At 35.1% G+C, this 16288-nt stretch overlaps 1 long non-coding RNA gene and 1 pseudogene across 1 annotated transcript in view; one reads left to right on the plus strand and one right to left on the minus strand.

The window, feature by feature from the left end:
- The window catches only part of LOC141546465 (uncharacterized), a 132470-nt gene that overhangs the window by 107872 nt on the left and 8310 nt on the right, over positions 1-16288 (minus strand). The window lies entirely within an intron of this gene.
- LOC141546463 (V-type proton ATPase subunit C 1 pseudogene) lies at positions 8362-10214 on the plus strand (annotated as a pseudogene).

The following is a 16288-nucleotide window of genomic DNA, read 5'->3' on the forward strand; positions in this document are numbered from 1 at the left end:
CAAAAATCCTAAATGTGGCTTTGAATACAATAAAATACAGTTACATCACAGCTCTCTGGATGGGTTTACTGGCCAATTGCTGTGTACTTGATCTTAATAATAGCCATACTTAATCAATTTCCATTTTCTGTAAAAGAGACCTCCATGTTGAATATGCTAATACCCAAAGAAATGGATGAAAAGGTTCCATTGAGCCTTATAAAACCATTGCAAAATTAAGCATGGAATCTGCCATGGCAAGCATAGAATCATCAAAGGCAAGCAGGACTAAGCTGCTATTATTACTACTACTATTATTGCTGTTATTATTACCATAGTTTATAGGACCACAAATTTTGTGTTGGAATTGACCTCAGAGTAGGAAAATACTTTCCTTAAAAATACTTTCTTGCATACTTGAGATAGCAAGTAGCTCAGATATGAAACCAGGACCTTTGACTCCAGAGCCACAGTCTACCATGCTGCCTCCCTGGGAAGAAGGACACATTTTAATCATCATAGAGAATGCTCCAGAGTGGGGATAAGTTTGACCTTCCCCAGGAAAGACAAAAGTCTTACTTAAAAGAAAGTGTTGAAGGCATTAGAAAACATAGATATATTTATCAAATGTGGAGGTAAAAACCAGGCACATAACTTAGATGAGTTTGGACTAATAAAGGAGATTAAAGGTTGGATTTAGGAAGGAAAAATTGATAAAACTGGAGGAAATATGAAGAATTATCTTCCAGCCCAGTTCCTGTTTCCAAATGACAAAAGGAACAGATCAAGGACAATTAGGGGCAATTTTAAAGGATTAATGTAGATTAAAGATCAAAGGAGGATTAGGAAATAGATTCTGAAGATGTAGGCTCAAGCACTAAAAGAAAGTGTGGTAAATGCATCACTTAATGAGTTCACAAATTGATTTAAGTGCATTAGTGGATGGGACTAATTGGTGAAGGGAAAGCAGATTGGTGTAAGATTGAAGGCAGGGTGATTATAGTTGTTGGTGTAGTTTTTCTGAGATAAGGGAGGAGGAATCTGAGTGTGGCAAGTTAGTAGGAAGTGATAATTGTTCATTTATAAATGACCAAAAACTCAGGGTTGAAGTATAAACAATCACTGGTAGTTTCAAGAAATAAAATAGGAAATCTGAACCATGATGAAGAGGGAAATCTGCACAATAACTGTCTTCTTTGAATGATGTTTATGCTTTTTGCCATAGCTAAGTAAAAGCTATCTGTATTCCAAATGTAAACTGATCACACTCCCACAGGAAGTAATGACACTCAATGAATGTTGCTCTACTCTCCAGATTGCTGAGGAAAATGGAAGGGCCATAAAATAGAGGTAAGTCTTCAGTGGGGAAAGAGGGATCTATAATGGAAAAGGAGCTACCTGAATCTTATCAAGATGATGGAGCATGGCAGATTTTTACAGAGTAAAGGGAAGGAAAAGGGCACACACAGTTAGAGCTATATCACAACTTTTGTTCTTCCTTAAGAAAAAAGAGAATGAGATCTTTTAAGGAGAACAAATCTGCTCTCATCTAGAGACCAAAAACAGAGCCACAAGACCTTTCAAGAAAGAAAGTTTTTCTAAAGGGTAGAAGAAAGAGATAATACTAACATAGTGGTGACATAGTAGTGATTCCATGCTCAGGACTACTGTGGTAGCAATTGGTCAGCCTGACAACAGAGAACAGTAGGTGGTTCAGAGGATAGAACATGGACCCTGGAGTCAGGAGGTATGGAGTTCTGCAGCCTGAGATACCTACTAGCTCTGTGACCCCTGGGTTGCCCCCCCAAAAAAATTTAAGAAAAGAAGCAAATAATAAATAAATAAGTCAATATTTATAAATCTAAATATAATGTTCATATGTAAATAATATTTATAATAAATTTATATTATGTTATGCCACAGTCTCCTTGAGCTGTTCTACCTCAGTTTCCCTGCACTAGTTTCCCTCATTGTCCTGAGTTTCCCTGAATTGTTCTATCTCAGTTTCCTTAACTGTTCTGCCTCAGTCCCCTAAGTCGTAAGACCCCCCTAGTTCATTAAGACTGAGGACCATTTGCTCTAAGGTTATAAATTGTCATTGGGAGATGAGGAGCAGATCAGACTTCCTGACTCCTAGCTCCTTCTGCCCCCAAGAATTTATGACACTGCCCCTCTAAAATATTCCAAAAGATAAGACTATCTTGGATACTTCACTGACATCTTTACTTCTGTTATTCAAACATTCTGACTCTGGTTTTTAGTAAAAAATTTACAACTTCCCCCCATCCTGAAAAGGCTTCTAATTTTCCCGCTCTTTTTCCTTTCCTTTGTCTGAAGAGCTATAAAAGTGATTATCATTCCCTCATTCATTACTGGATACTTTGAGAAAAGAGTCCTGTACAGTGAATTAAACTCTCCAATTAATAAAATATTAAAAACTCTCTAATCTCTACCTTGCCTCAGTTTCTCCGGCATTACATAATAAATAAGTAAATTTATATATTTATAAGTAAATAAAAAATAAATAAACATGCTCTTTTCAAAGAGCAACTTAAATACCTGAACAACAATGGATCATTGTAGTTGTGGTGGATCAATGTTCTAGATGGGCCACTGTATTTTCTCCTCCATAAACCTCAAACTTAGCCTATACCACAATTTGGGTATCTTCTGCCTGTCCCTCTTTTGATCAAAAGCATGAATTTCCAGTTATACAATTCTAAAGTTATGCATAATCTTTTTTCTCCTCTGATCAAACAGTCATAACTCTCATTAACACCATGCTCTAACCAACTGGATTTATATTCCCTCCCTTCCTTTCATTTTTCTGTTTCTTTTATAAACTTGAGATGCCAATATAGATTTTTTTAATGTTTTATTCATTTTTCTTAATCACCTCCTTTTTTACTACCACCCCCATATCCCTTTGTAACAAATCATAAAAAGAGAAAAGAGGCAATTCAGCAAAACTAATCAACCCATTGATTTAGTCTCACAATACATGACTTGGTCTATATTTATAGTCACCCCACTCTACAAAGGGAAGGACATTTATTTCTCATCATAGTAACTATAATTATGTCTGGTAATTTGGCAATTGAAAGCCAATGTCCTTAGTTTCCTGAGAAAAAGAACTTTTTTTTTTCATTTTTGTCACTATTTTTTCAATGTCCCAGCACATTGTGAAGCACTCAGTAGGTGCTTAATAAACACTTGTTTACTCTATGATTGAAGGAGGTGGATAAAAATCCTAGTCATTATGTAACTGATAGCAAGCTGGGTGAAAATCAGTGCAATTTCACTCAGAAAGGATTCCTCTGTTGCGCTGCTGTGGGAAGTATGACTGATAAAGAGAAATATTATAGATTTGCAATTACAGGCAAGTGGATAGTGATTGGAAATGATTACCCACTGGCAGAAAGACTACAAATCCAATGACAAAGAGTAGTTAGATATTTTAAGTCATTTGATACGCTACTTGGGTTGTTGAAAGGAGTTGATATTGTTAAGTCTGAAAGACCCATAAGAGAAAAAACACTTTGGGGCCGATGCAAATACTACCTTGTCATGTGAATGATGTAACAGGGAGAAATGATCATCCAGTTGCTATTTCCAGTTAACAGATAAAAAGTTTTTCAAACCACAACATTTAAGACAGATTTTCCCGATTCTTCCCTGTAGTATACTTTCCCTCACCCATACAGTCCTCTTTAATCTCCTATTTACCTAAAAATTACAGGAACAACATCTGCTCATCATGTAGCCTCTTATAACCAACTAAAAAAGTTTTGTTTTTTGTTTTTTGGGGTTTTTTTGAGGACCTTCTCTGTGCCTGGGACTTTGCTAGATTCATGCAACAGGAAAATAGAAGGCAATGCCTCTTCTTCTTCTAAATAGTCCGAGAGTTTCTTTTCTCTAATCAAATCCGATCTTCTTAGCATTTACTAAATGCCCACTAAACAGAAGGCCAGAATCAGAAGGGGGCTTCATGAAATACCTGACCCCAATTAAAAGTAATTATTTTTGTCATTAGAGAGAGAGCACCAAGCCTGTAAGTCAAGAAGACTCATTTTCATGAATTCAAATCTGGTCACAAACACTAACTAGGTATATAACCCTAGGCAACTCAGTTTTCTCATCTGCAAAATGAACTGGAGAAGGAAATAGCAAATTACTCTGCCAGGAGAATTCCAAATAAATTCATAGAGTGTCACACGTGACTGAAAAACACTGAACGTTTCTGTTAAAGAAGAATCTTTCCTTTTCTTGAATCCATCAAAGGTGCTGAGTGAGTAACTGGGGTGCATCTTGGAGAATTCATATAAAATTGAGAAGATACCAAGGTTCTAGAAGCAGCTAAGATGTGTGAGGACCTTGTACAGCCAATACAGGGAGAAAGAGAAGGTAGGGCTGGCCGGGGCCATTGGCCATTATAATAGACATTTCAGATGAGAAGATATCAGCAGATGTCCCTAGGTGTACCCACCTCCTTAAGAACTGAGAGAAGTCCCCCCAAAATGAACACTCTTTCCTCGGCTTTCTCTCCCACTGCATATTTGTCATTAGATTAGGTAATATTATTTTGCTTTGGTTAAAAAAAAAAAAGTTTCTGGTGATCCAAATTACCTCAACCAGAGACTAGGGATTATCTAAAGAAAAAAAAAGTTTACAAAGAATTAAAATATAAGGACTTTTTCTTACTAGGAACATAAGAGTAATAGTGACTGAAATCCCAACTTCTTATGGAAAATAAACTCCTGAATGCAGAAAAGATTGGGAGGGAGGATGGTTAATGATGACACATGAAATTGTCGTTGTTCTTAGACTTAAAATGAGCTGATGACTGTAAAAGTGATGGAATGGCTCCTAGCAGGGCCTCTGTTTGTATTAGGGGTAGGGGAAGAAAAATAAACTTGCTGTTGCCCATCAAGACCCGGGCAGGGGGCTTGGGTTACAACAAACAGGACATGCTTTAAACACATAACCAGGTGCAAGGAGCTCATGAACTAGTGGGCAAGTTGCCAGCAAGCTTGGGTCCCACTGAGCAGGATACTGGCAAGCTTGGGTCCTAGTAGTTGAATCAGAGAGAAATACTACAGGGGAACTCTCCCAATATTCTCCTCCAAACAACTTTAAAATAACACCTAAAATCGGATTTTATCAGAACTAATGAAGTCAGACCCAAGACAACATAGGGGATGATCAGGAAAGGTGTTGACCATGGGGGGAAGGCTGGCCCAGATCATACAATTACAATTGGTGATGGGGACAGCAGCAGCAGCAGCTTTAGGACCTCAGTTCAGAGAAAGTAAGGGGATATCTGGTGACAAAGAATTATAGACTACCTCTCTTCCAAGACATGACATTTTTAGTACCTCCATTGTTAGTACCACTTCTGACTCAGTTCCAGGGTAGAAGAGGAGGCTTCTGGTTGCTCTGAGGTGCAATAGCATCTGGTCACAAAGAGATTATGGAGTATCCCTATGGTAACACTAGTTCCAAAACAGAATGCTGTTTGATACCTCTATTACTCCAAGGTAGTGATGCTATTAGTTGCAAAGGAAAGAGTCCTGAGGTACAATTAGCATTTAGAGGAAGGGTCCTTTGTGGGTAAGGACCAGAGGACAGGAGAGTAATGAACATACCTTTTCTCACATCACACTACCATGGAAGCATCAAACCCTTCCAAACTCACAGACCCAGCTGTGAAAAGCCTAAGGCCCTTTTTCTCCCCCACTAAGGGAGTAGAGCCCAAAGACAAGAAATAGGCTGGGGGGGAATAAGAAAAAAAATAGCAATGATAATAATAATAATTTTTAGAAACTCACCATAAAAAGCTATTATGGTTACAAAAAATGAACAAGACACCATCTCAGAAGACACTGATATCACAATAGCTACAGCAAAGCATGAAAGAAAAACACATATTGGACATAAAAATCAACAAATATTCCTAGAAGAGCTAAAAAGATTTAAAAATTAAAATAATATTATTTTAAAATAAGATTACTAGAGGGGAAATCAGGAAAATAAAGAGAGAAAGCTATAAAATGACAATTAACAGCCTGAAAAATACTGAACAAAATAATGCCTTAAAAACATTAGTAGCCAAAAGGTAAAAAGAGTAGAAAATTTCACTGAACAAAAGAACCCTTTTTAAAACCAAAAATGTTCAAATGGGTAAAAGATGCATAACAGAAGAAAATAACTCCTCAAAAATCAGAATCAGAAAAAATGGAATGTAGACTCCAGGAGACATTAAGAAACAATAAAACAAAGTGAAAAGAATGAAAAAAAGAAGAACTATCTCACAGCAGGGAAAATGACCGAGAAAATTGATTGAAGAGAAATAATTTTAAGATTTTTTGGACTTCTGTATTCTGATGGAAGTGGATATGATCAATGATGGACGAATCAGCCACATTCAGAGAAGGAACACTGGAAATGAGTATAAACTGTTTGCATTTTTGTTTTTCTTCTCGGGTTATTTTTACCTTCTGAATCCAATTTTTCCTGTGCAACAAGAAATTCAGTTCTACACACATATATTGTAACTAGGCTGTACTGTAACATATTTAACATGTATGGAACTGCCTGCCATTTAGGGGAAGGGGTGGAGGGAAGGAGGGGAAAATTCAGAACAGAAGTGAGTGCAAGGGACAATGTAAAAAATTACCCATGTATGTATACTGTCAAAAAAAAGTTATAATTATAAAATTAATAAAAAATTTTTTTAAATTAAAAAAATTTATTGGACTTCATATGAAAGTCATGGTTACAAAAAAGAGGCATATTTCAAGAAATTATAAAGGAAAACTGTCTCAATGTCCTAAAAGTAAAGGGTGAAATAGAAACCATCAATCATCTTCTGAGATTCCAAAATGAAAACTCCTAGGAATAACATAGCCAAATTCCATATTTCATAAGAGAAAATATTGCCAAAAACCACTGAAATACCACAAAGCCACAGTAACAAGATTTAGCAGCCAATATTGTAAAGGAGGGGAGGATTAGGAATATGATATTCCAGAACACAAAGGAGCTAAGCTTATAACTAAGAATAATCTATTAAGCAAAGTAGAGTATAAACTTTCAAGGGGAAAAATGAATATTTAATGAAATATTTAAGGATTCCCTTATGAAAAAAGAAAAACAGATGAACAAAAAAAATCTGACTTTCAAGAAAAGCATAAAAAAGTAAACATAAAAACCATAAGGGACTAAACCAGTCCCTTTTAAATAGGGGGCCAGTTCACTGTCCCTCAGATTGTGGGAGGGCCGGACTATGGTAAAAACAAAAGCTCACACTGTGTCTCCTCCGATATGAGGAGATGATACATATGTATCACCTTTATCATTATACATTAGAACGAATGTGTATAGAGGATAAGCGTGTTAAGTTTATTATATCAGGATGATCTTTTAAAAAAATGGAGGAGTCATGAAGAAAGATGTACTGCAAGAAGGGGGAAGTCTGAAGAAGAATTGGGAAAATCATTTCACATAAAAGAGCCACAGTGGGAAGAGATTTTAGAGTAGATGGGCACATTGCAGAAGGGGAGGAAGTAATACTTAAGCCTTAACTCTCATCTGAACTGGTTTAATGACAAATTGAATACATAGAATCTCTCTTATACAATAAGGAAATAAAAAGGGAAGAGTATAAAAAGAAGGGCAGATTAATAGAGGCAGTAATAAGCAGCAAAATGACTTTTGAGGAGTGGCAGGGTAAAAAGAGAGAACAGACCAAAAAATAGTTTGGAGGAAAAGCTAGTGACCACCATAAAAGGGAATGAGATAAACTCACCGTAAAGCAGAAGCAGGTAGCAGAATGGATTAAAAACCAGATTTCAACAATGTGGGGTTTACAAATAACACCCATGAAACATAGACATGAGCAGAGTTAGAAGAAGGGGCTGGAGCAGAACCTATTATATTTCAGTTGAAGTTGAAATATAAAAAAGGGAGGAGTCATCATTGTCTGTGATAAAACAAACAAAGCCAGTCCTAATTAAAAGAGAAATTCAGGAAAAGTACATTTTGCTTAAAAGTATCTTAAACCCCTAGCTTCTTTAACTGTGGGGTCTCATAACTGAACATGGGGGTCATCAGATTATGACTTTTATCACTAAATGTTTGATTTATATACCTGGTTCATGTAAAAACTTCTCAAATAAAAAGGGATCAGGAGTGGGAAAAGTTGTTTAAGAAGCCCTGCTCCAGACCACACAGTTTTATATGTATATATATATATATGTATACATATACATATACATATATATATACATATATATATATACTTGTTTGTTTTTAACTCAGTAATATTAATACTAAACATGCATGAAATGATGTAGCAACCAAATTCTTACAGGAAAAGATAAGTGTTACAAGAAAGAACAGAAGAAGTACACCAGCTGAAACCCCTGCCTTTTCCCTCTCAGAACTGAATAAATATAAATGGGGGGAGGGGAAATTAAGCAGTTAGATGAACTGGAAAAGACTGAACGGGACTAGAAAGGGATGTACCTTCTTTCTCAGGAGTATACAGCACCATCCCACAAAGTGACCTGGAACAGAGCCCTCTGCAGCCTAGGCAGAATTAGAAACATTCTGGCCTCCTCCAAACCTAGGCCCACACTGGGGATGGGTGGGGAGCAAGACACTGTGGGAGGAGAAAAGTGACTCACAATGGCCCTCTGTGGGAAGGAAGCGCTCACTGACTGACAGGCAGAGGACCACTCCGCACCTTGCTGGGCTGCCCTTCTCTTCCCTAGTGTCCCTTTGCCCCGCCCTCTTTCCCCTCCCCCACCTTTTCCTCCCTTCCCCTACCCTCCCCCACACACCTCCTGGTTCTCCCAGAGCCCTGCCCCTCCCTTGGCCCAAGAGCAATTGGGCAGGTGGGTCAGTGGTCCCTCCAGGCGCAGAGGGGTCAGCTGATTTGAGATGAAGAGCTGATTTGCTAAATCCTCCTGTTTCCCTGCCTCCTTCCCCTCTTTTTTTTTTTTTCTTTTTTTTTTTTTTTTCCTTGTCAGCCTTTTCTGTATCAATCTTGTTTTTGAAAAAATTCTCTGATAAGTATGTCTGAGTTCTGGCTTATATCAGTTCCTGGGGATAAAACTTGCCAACAAGCATGGGAGAAACTACAGGCAGCAACCACCAAAACTAATCTCTCTACTAATTCAAAGTTCAGCATCCCTGAATTAAAGATCGGCACGCTGGATGTTTTAATCAGTTTATCAGACGAACTGGACAAACTGGATTCCTTTGCGGAAATAAATGTTAAGGAAATGTCTAAATATATGGCTGAAGTTCTAGAGGATAGCGAAGATAAAGCTGGAGAAATCCTATTGGTTGACGGACTCGACTTAGTTTCCTATCTAACGAGGTTCCAATGGAACATGGCCAAGTATCCAATCACGGAGTCCCTGAAAAGTCTTGCCGAAATGATGGCCAAGGGAGCAAAACAAATTAGCAATGATTTCAGAGTCCGATCATCTTCCTACAACGAACTGAAAGTAAATATTCAGAATTGGGAAAAAAAGAATGCAGGAAGTTTATTAACTAGAAGCCTAGTAGAAATTGTAAAGAAAGAGGACTTTGTCCTTGATTCAGAATATCTCATCACATTATTGGTAGTAGTTCCAAAGTCATATCATAACGACTGGGTTAAGCAGTATGAAACACTAGTCGACATGGTAGTCCCAAGGTCGAGCCAGGTTATCTCAGAGGACCAAGACAATTACCTGTGCAATGTAACTTTATTTAGAAAGGCAGTGACGGATTTCATAAAAAAAGCCAGAGAGAAGAAATTCGTCGTTCGAGATTTTCAGTATGATGAAGAGCAGATCAAAGCAGACAAAGAAGAGGTGGCCAATATCTCCACCGACAAGAAGAATAAACTTGGACCATTAATTAGGTGGCTGAAAGTGAATTTCAGTGAAGCTTTCATAATATGGATCCACGTGAAAGCATTAAGAGTATTTGTTGAGTCTATTTTAAGATATGGATTGCCAATGAACTTCCAGGCAATCCTACTTCAACCCAATAAGAAAAACATAAAGAAACTGAGAGAGGTACTGTATGATTTATACAAACATCTGGATGATAGTTCAGGAGCTATTATTGATTTTGCTACGGATGTTCAAGCCTATAAGCTCAATGACCAGGAGTATTATCCCTATGTATTCTTCAAGGTTGATTGCAATCTAATACAATTAAAGTAAAAATGGTCCTCAGTACTGACAATTCTTAGTGTTGATATATATGAACAGAAATGAGATTGAAGTATGCTTGTATTTGTAAAACTCTATTAATTCAATCCTTGCTTCTTACTCACTTTCTATTGGGGAATTTTCCCTTTGTGGTCCATCTTTTGTCATTTTCTTTAAAAAAAAAAAAGAATACATGTATTGTTGCTTTTTTATTGTTTAGATATGTAAATGTGTACTGGAAAAATCAGTATATAAACATAATTTACATATATATACATATATATATATACACACATATCTATAAAGTTGTCTTCATTAATATGGTGTTATGCATTCAGTAAAATCATTACTGTTGTTCACAAAGACTTTGTTTAAAGAAAAAAGTATACTAATTGTACCAGTTTGTTCTTTATAATTAGTAATTATCTGTTAAGTGGTAATTGAATTGTGTTGGGTCTGGATTAGCTCTCTGGAGGATCTCTATACAGATCTTAGTAGAGGAGTGATAAGGCGAGACAAATGCGAATGGTCAAAACATAGAGTCTGTTTATTCCAAATTCTTTCACCCTTAAATACCTTAATATCCTTATATAACCCAAGCAACACTGTGCATGTGGGACCACAAACAACTTGCTATTGTATGTAGTTTGCCACCTGGTATCACTGTTTCAATTTCAACACAGGTTGTCACTGTCCCCTGACTTCTCCTCAGGAAGGCCGAGAGCACTTAGGAGAGATGGGGAGCTGAACTAGACATTAGTCAGCAGGTTCCCTCTGGGCTGAAGGGTCTTATACCTCACTCAGAGTTCCCCCACTGTTTGTGGCTCTCTACAGAATTGTGATGTAAAAATAATGATAATACTCGGATGTTTTCTGATTATTTCCACCCATAACCTGTGAGTGCTGTTAATACCCATAGATGAGAATAAAATTATCTGTTTTGCCCACCTGTTGTGGTGGACATAACTTCTCCAAACATTAGTCAGAAAGTTCAGGAACTAAGATCACTACTACCTACCTACTGCTGTACCACATTGCAGTCTTCATTTATATGCATCAACGGACAGTCTGTCTTCTATTCAGTTTGAGTTTGTTCTCCACAAATTGTCTGTGTTAAATTGGCCTCAAGATGCAAATATGATGATGGAATTCATTTTTCAAAACATATGGGTGTTTATATCTGGTCAACAAACTTTTGGTATTTTTAAATGAATGAGAGCTAGATCTAATTATTAATAAAAATCTGACACAAATTATAAAAAATGACAATTAGGGCATGAAATCTCACAAACAAATGCAGAAAAGCAGAAATATTAAATAAATACAGCCTTTCTAGAATATAATGCAATAAATATTACTTTCAGTAAAGAATCTTGAAAGCATATGCTAAAAATCAATCAATTAGAAACTAAAGAATTTAATCCCAAAAGAATTAATGGGTCAAATAATAAATCAAATAAACTAATTTCACTAAAGAGAATCACAATAATGGGACAACATAAAATTTGTGGGATATAGTCAAAGCAGTTGTTAGAGGAATGTGTGTGTGTGTGTGTGTGTGTGTGTGTGTGTGTGTGTGTGAAGAGAGACAGAGAGAGAGACAAAGAGACAGAGAGAGAAAGAGAGACAGAGACATAGGGAGAGACAGAGACAGACATAGGGGAGAGAGAAAAAGAGGAAGAGAGGGAGAGAGGATGGGAGAAAAGAGAAGGAGGGTGTGAGAAGGGGAAAGGGAGAAGGGGAAAGAGAGAGGTGAAAAGATAGTGAGACGAGAAGTGTAGTGAAGAGAAGAAAAAGACAAGATTAGTGAAATGAGCTTGCAAATTTGAAAAATATAAAAATAAAAAATTCCAATTAAACACCAAAATGGAAATCCTGAAAATCAAAGGAAAGATCAATAAAATTGAATGTTAAAAAAATTAGAAAAACATTAAAAAAAAAAAACATTAGGAGCAGCTTTAAAATTTCTGATTTTTGCTATCTGAACTAGGGAGAGCAAAAACAGAGGAAAAAAACTGGACCAATTTTCCTACTGACAACTAAAGCAAAACGTTTAAAGGTACTGGTAAAGTGATTATAGCTATATATCACAAAGTTCAAACAGTATAATGGTGCGATTTTTACAAATCAAGCAGTGATGCTTCAGTGTTAGGAAAAGTATAAGAATAATTGATCATATCAATGACAGAAACAAAAGTAATTATAATGATACAGAAAAATCTTTTGACAAAATTTAACATACAGTCCTATTAAAAAATACTAAAAAGTTTAGAGATAAATGGAGCTTTTCCTACAATAAGTAGTAGCTATCTAAATTAAGAATAAGTATTATGTTTAATGAGAATAAAATAGAAGCCTTCCCAATAAAATCAGGGTTGAAGCAAGAATGTCCATTATCACCACTTTTATTCATAGTAGAAATGCTAGCAAGTATAACAAAATAAGAAAAAGGTGATGAAGGAATAAAATAAGAAAATAAAACCATCACTTTGCAGACAACATTTAAGTATAATTAGAATATCCTGGAGAATCAACTAAACTAATTGAAACAAGTAACAACTTTATTTTTTTTAAAGTAACAACTTTAGAAAAGCTGCAGAAGATAAAGTAAAACCTATATAATCACCATTTCTATTTCCAACAAAACCCAACAGAAAGAGAGAGAAATTCCACTTAAAATAATAGCAGACAATATAATATGCTTGGGAATCTATCTGCCAAGATTAATTAAGGAACTATATGAACACAATTACAAAACACTCATAGATAGATCTAAACAACTGGAGAAATATTGATTCCTCATAGATAGGCTGAGCCAACATAATAAAAATAACAATTATACCTGAATTAATTTACTTATTCAATCCCATAATAAACTATTACAGAATTATTTTTTTTTGAAATACACACAAAAAAATAATTGCAAAATACATCAGGAAGAAGGCAAGGTCAAGAATATCAAGGGAATCAATGAAGAAAAATGGGAAAGAAGGTAGTCTAGCAAACCTAGATTCCAAACAATATTACAAGTTATAATCATCAACACTACTTGGTACTGGCTAAGAAATATAATGGTAGATCAGTGGAATTTATTATAGAATGCATAGTACTAAATGGCCATAATAATCTATTACTTGACAACTACCAAAAAAGTTAATATTTGGGAGCAAGATCTCATCATCTTGACAAAGATTTTGAAAAAAACACGAAAGCTATTTGGCAGAAACTAGGAAAACAACATCTTACACTGTTTACCAAGACAAGGTCAAAACTGTCACATGATTTAGACATAAAGGGTGATATCATAAATAAAATAGAGGTGTATAGAAAACTTGTCTTTTAGATCTATAGATAAAGGGAAATGTATGACTCTTTAAGAGAAAAAGATCACAGGAAGCTAGAGGCATAATTTTGATTATATGAAACTTAAAATTTTTTTTTGAAGAAATTAAGGCCATTGCAGACAAAAATCTTTAAAAATCAGGAAAATGGGGTGGGTGGATAGAGGTAAAATCACAGCTAAGTTTCTCTGGAAAAGGCCTCATTTTTCAAATATATAGAGAAATGAGTCAAATTTATAAAAATAAGAACCATTTTCCAATTGACAAATAGACAAAGAACACAAATAGTTTTCAAAAGAGGAAATCAAAGCTATCAAAACTCACATGGAAAATGTTTTAAATAATTGATTAAAGAAATATATATTAAAACAACTCAGATACTAACAAGACAGAAAAGGACAGGTGCTGGAAGGGATGTGAAAAAATGAGAAAATTAATACACGCTTGATGGAATTGTGAACATGCCAACCATTCTGATGAAGAATTTAGAATTACACTCAAAAGATTATAAAAATCTGCATACCCCTTGACCCAGCAAAATCACTACCAGGTCTGTATCCCAAAGAGATCAAAGGAAAAGAAAAGGTATTATATGAACAAAAATGTTTATATTATCTCTTTTAGTGGTGGACAAGAATTGAACATTGGAATGCCCATCAATTGGGGAACTATGGTATATGATTGTGATGGAATATTATTATTATATAAGAAATGATGACCAAGATGTTTTCAAAAAACCTTGGGAGGACTTATCCGAACTAATAATGAATTGAAGTGAGCAGAACCAGAAGAAATTGTACACTGTAACAATATTGTAATAATGATTGTGAAAGAATTAGCTTCTCTCATCACTCTAACAATTCAAGACATTTCCAAAGGACCCATGGTGAAAAATGCTATCTGCCTTTAGAAAAAGAATTGATGAATTCAGAGTGTAAATTTAAGCATATATGTTTTGACTTCATATTTCTTCCTTTTTTGCAACATGGCTAATGAATAAATAGGTTTTTCATAATTTCATATTCATAATTGCTATCTATTGTTACCTTCTCCATGTATAGAAGAATAGATGGAAGGCAGCAAAGAATTTGAGACTTAAAATGTAAAAATAAAAAATGTGAAGAGAGTTCTGAGGGTGGAACCAAGATTGCTGAATGAAACCAGTAATCTTCTCAAGGTCTCCCTATGTTAGGTATACAAGACAAATAGTAAATGGCTATGGTAGTCTACTATTTGGCAAATCTTCAAACTTCAGTTTCTGGAATAAAAACTGACTATTTGACAAAACTCCTGGGAAAACCGGAAAACTGTGGCAGAAACTAGGCAAAAATCAGCATCTCACATCCTATACTAAGATTATGTTTTAAGTAGACACATAATTTAGACATAAAGGGTGATACCCTAAGCAAATTAGGAGAGCAAGGAATTTTGTTAACTTGTCAGTTTTATTGAAAAGGGAAGAATTAATGACCAAACAAGAGATGAAGAGCATTGTAAAATGAAAAATATATAATTTTGATTATATTTATAAAGGTTTTACACAAATAAAACTGATATAACCAATATTAGAATGTAGACAGAATACTGGGAAACAATTTTTACAACCAGTGTTTCTGATAAAGGCATCATATATAGGAAATATAGAAAACTGAGATAAGTTTACTAGAATAAAAGCTATTCCCCAATTGATAAATGGTCAAAGGATATCACCAGGCAGTTTTCAGATAGAGAAATCAAAGCTAGCTATAGTCATTATTGATTAGAGAAATTAAAATTAAAACAACTCTGAGGTACCACCTCATACAAATGAGATTGGCTAATATGGCAGAAAAAGAAAATAATGTTAGAGAAGACATAGGAAAACTAAAACAATAATATATTGTCCTTGGAATTGTAAACTAACCCAACCATCCTAGAGAGCAATTGAGAATTATTCCCAAAGAGCTAAAAAGTGTGCTTACCCTTTAATCTACTATTTCCACTTTTAAGCCTATATTCCAAAGAGATCATAAGGAAGGGAAAAGGATCAATAGGTACAAAATATTTATAGCAGGATGGATTTTTTGTTGTTATGTTTTTTGTTTTTGCTTTTGTTTGTTTTGGATTGTTTTTTGTTTGTTTTCTGCTTTTTTTTCCCTTCTTTTTAAGGTTGCAAAGATTTTGAAATTGAGGGAATCCTTATCAACTGGGAAACAGTTAAGTAAGTTGTGGTATATCAATGTAATGAAATACTACTGTGCTATTAGAAATAACAAGCAAATTTCAGAAAAACCTGAAAAGAGCAAAGTGAGCAGAACCAGGAGAGCATTGTTCACCAGAATGGCAAGATTGTGCTATGACTGATATACTTCTCAGCAAAAGAATGAACCAAGACAATACAAAGGACTTGAAGAAAAAAAAATATTATCCACATCTAGATAAAGAATTGATGAACTCTATATGCAGATTGAAACATATTATTTTTATTGCCTTTTTGTTTTTCTTTCTCAAGGTTTTGTTTTCCATTTCAATCTGCTACTTCTTTTACAATGTAACTACTTTGGAAACGTTTAACATGATTGTAGATATATAATCTGTATCTTGTTATTTGTTGTCTTGGGGAGGAGAGAGATGAGGGAAGGAGGGAGAAAAATTATGAACTCAAAATCCTACAAAAATAAATGTTGAAAATTATTTTTACATGCAACTGAAAAAAATTACTGTTAAATTGGGGAGAAAGGGATTTAACAATCAGCTCTCTGAAAGGCTCCAGGATCT

The sequence above is a fragment of the Sminthopsis crassicaudata genome, chromosome 6, assembly GCF_048593235.1.
Source record: "Sminthopsis crassicaudata isolate SCR6 chromosome 6, ASM4859323v1, whole genome shotgun sequence".
NCBI lineage: Eukaryota > Metazoa > Chordata > Mammalia > Dasyuromorphia > Dasyuridae > Sminthopsis > Sminthopsis crassicaudata.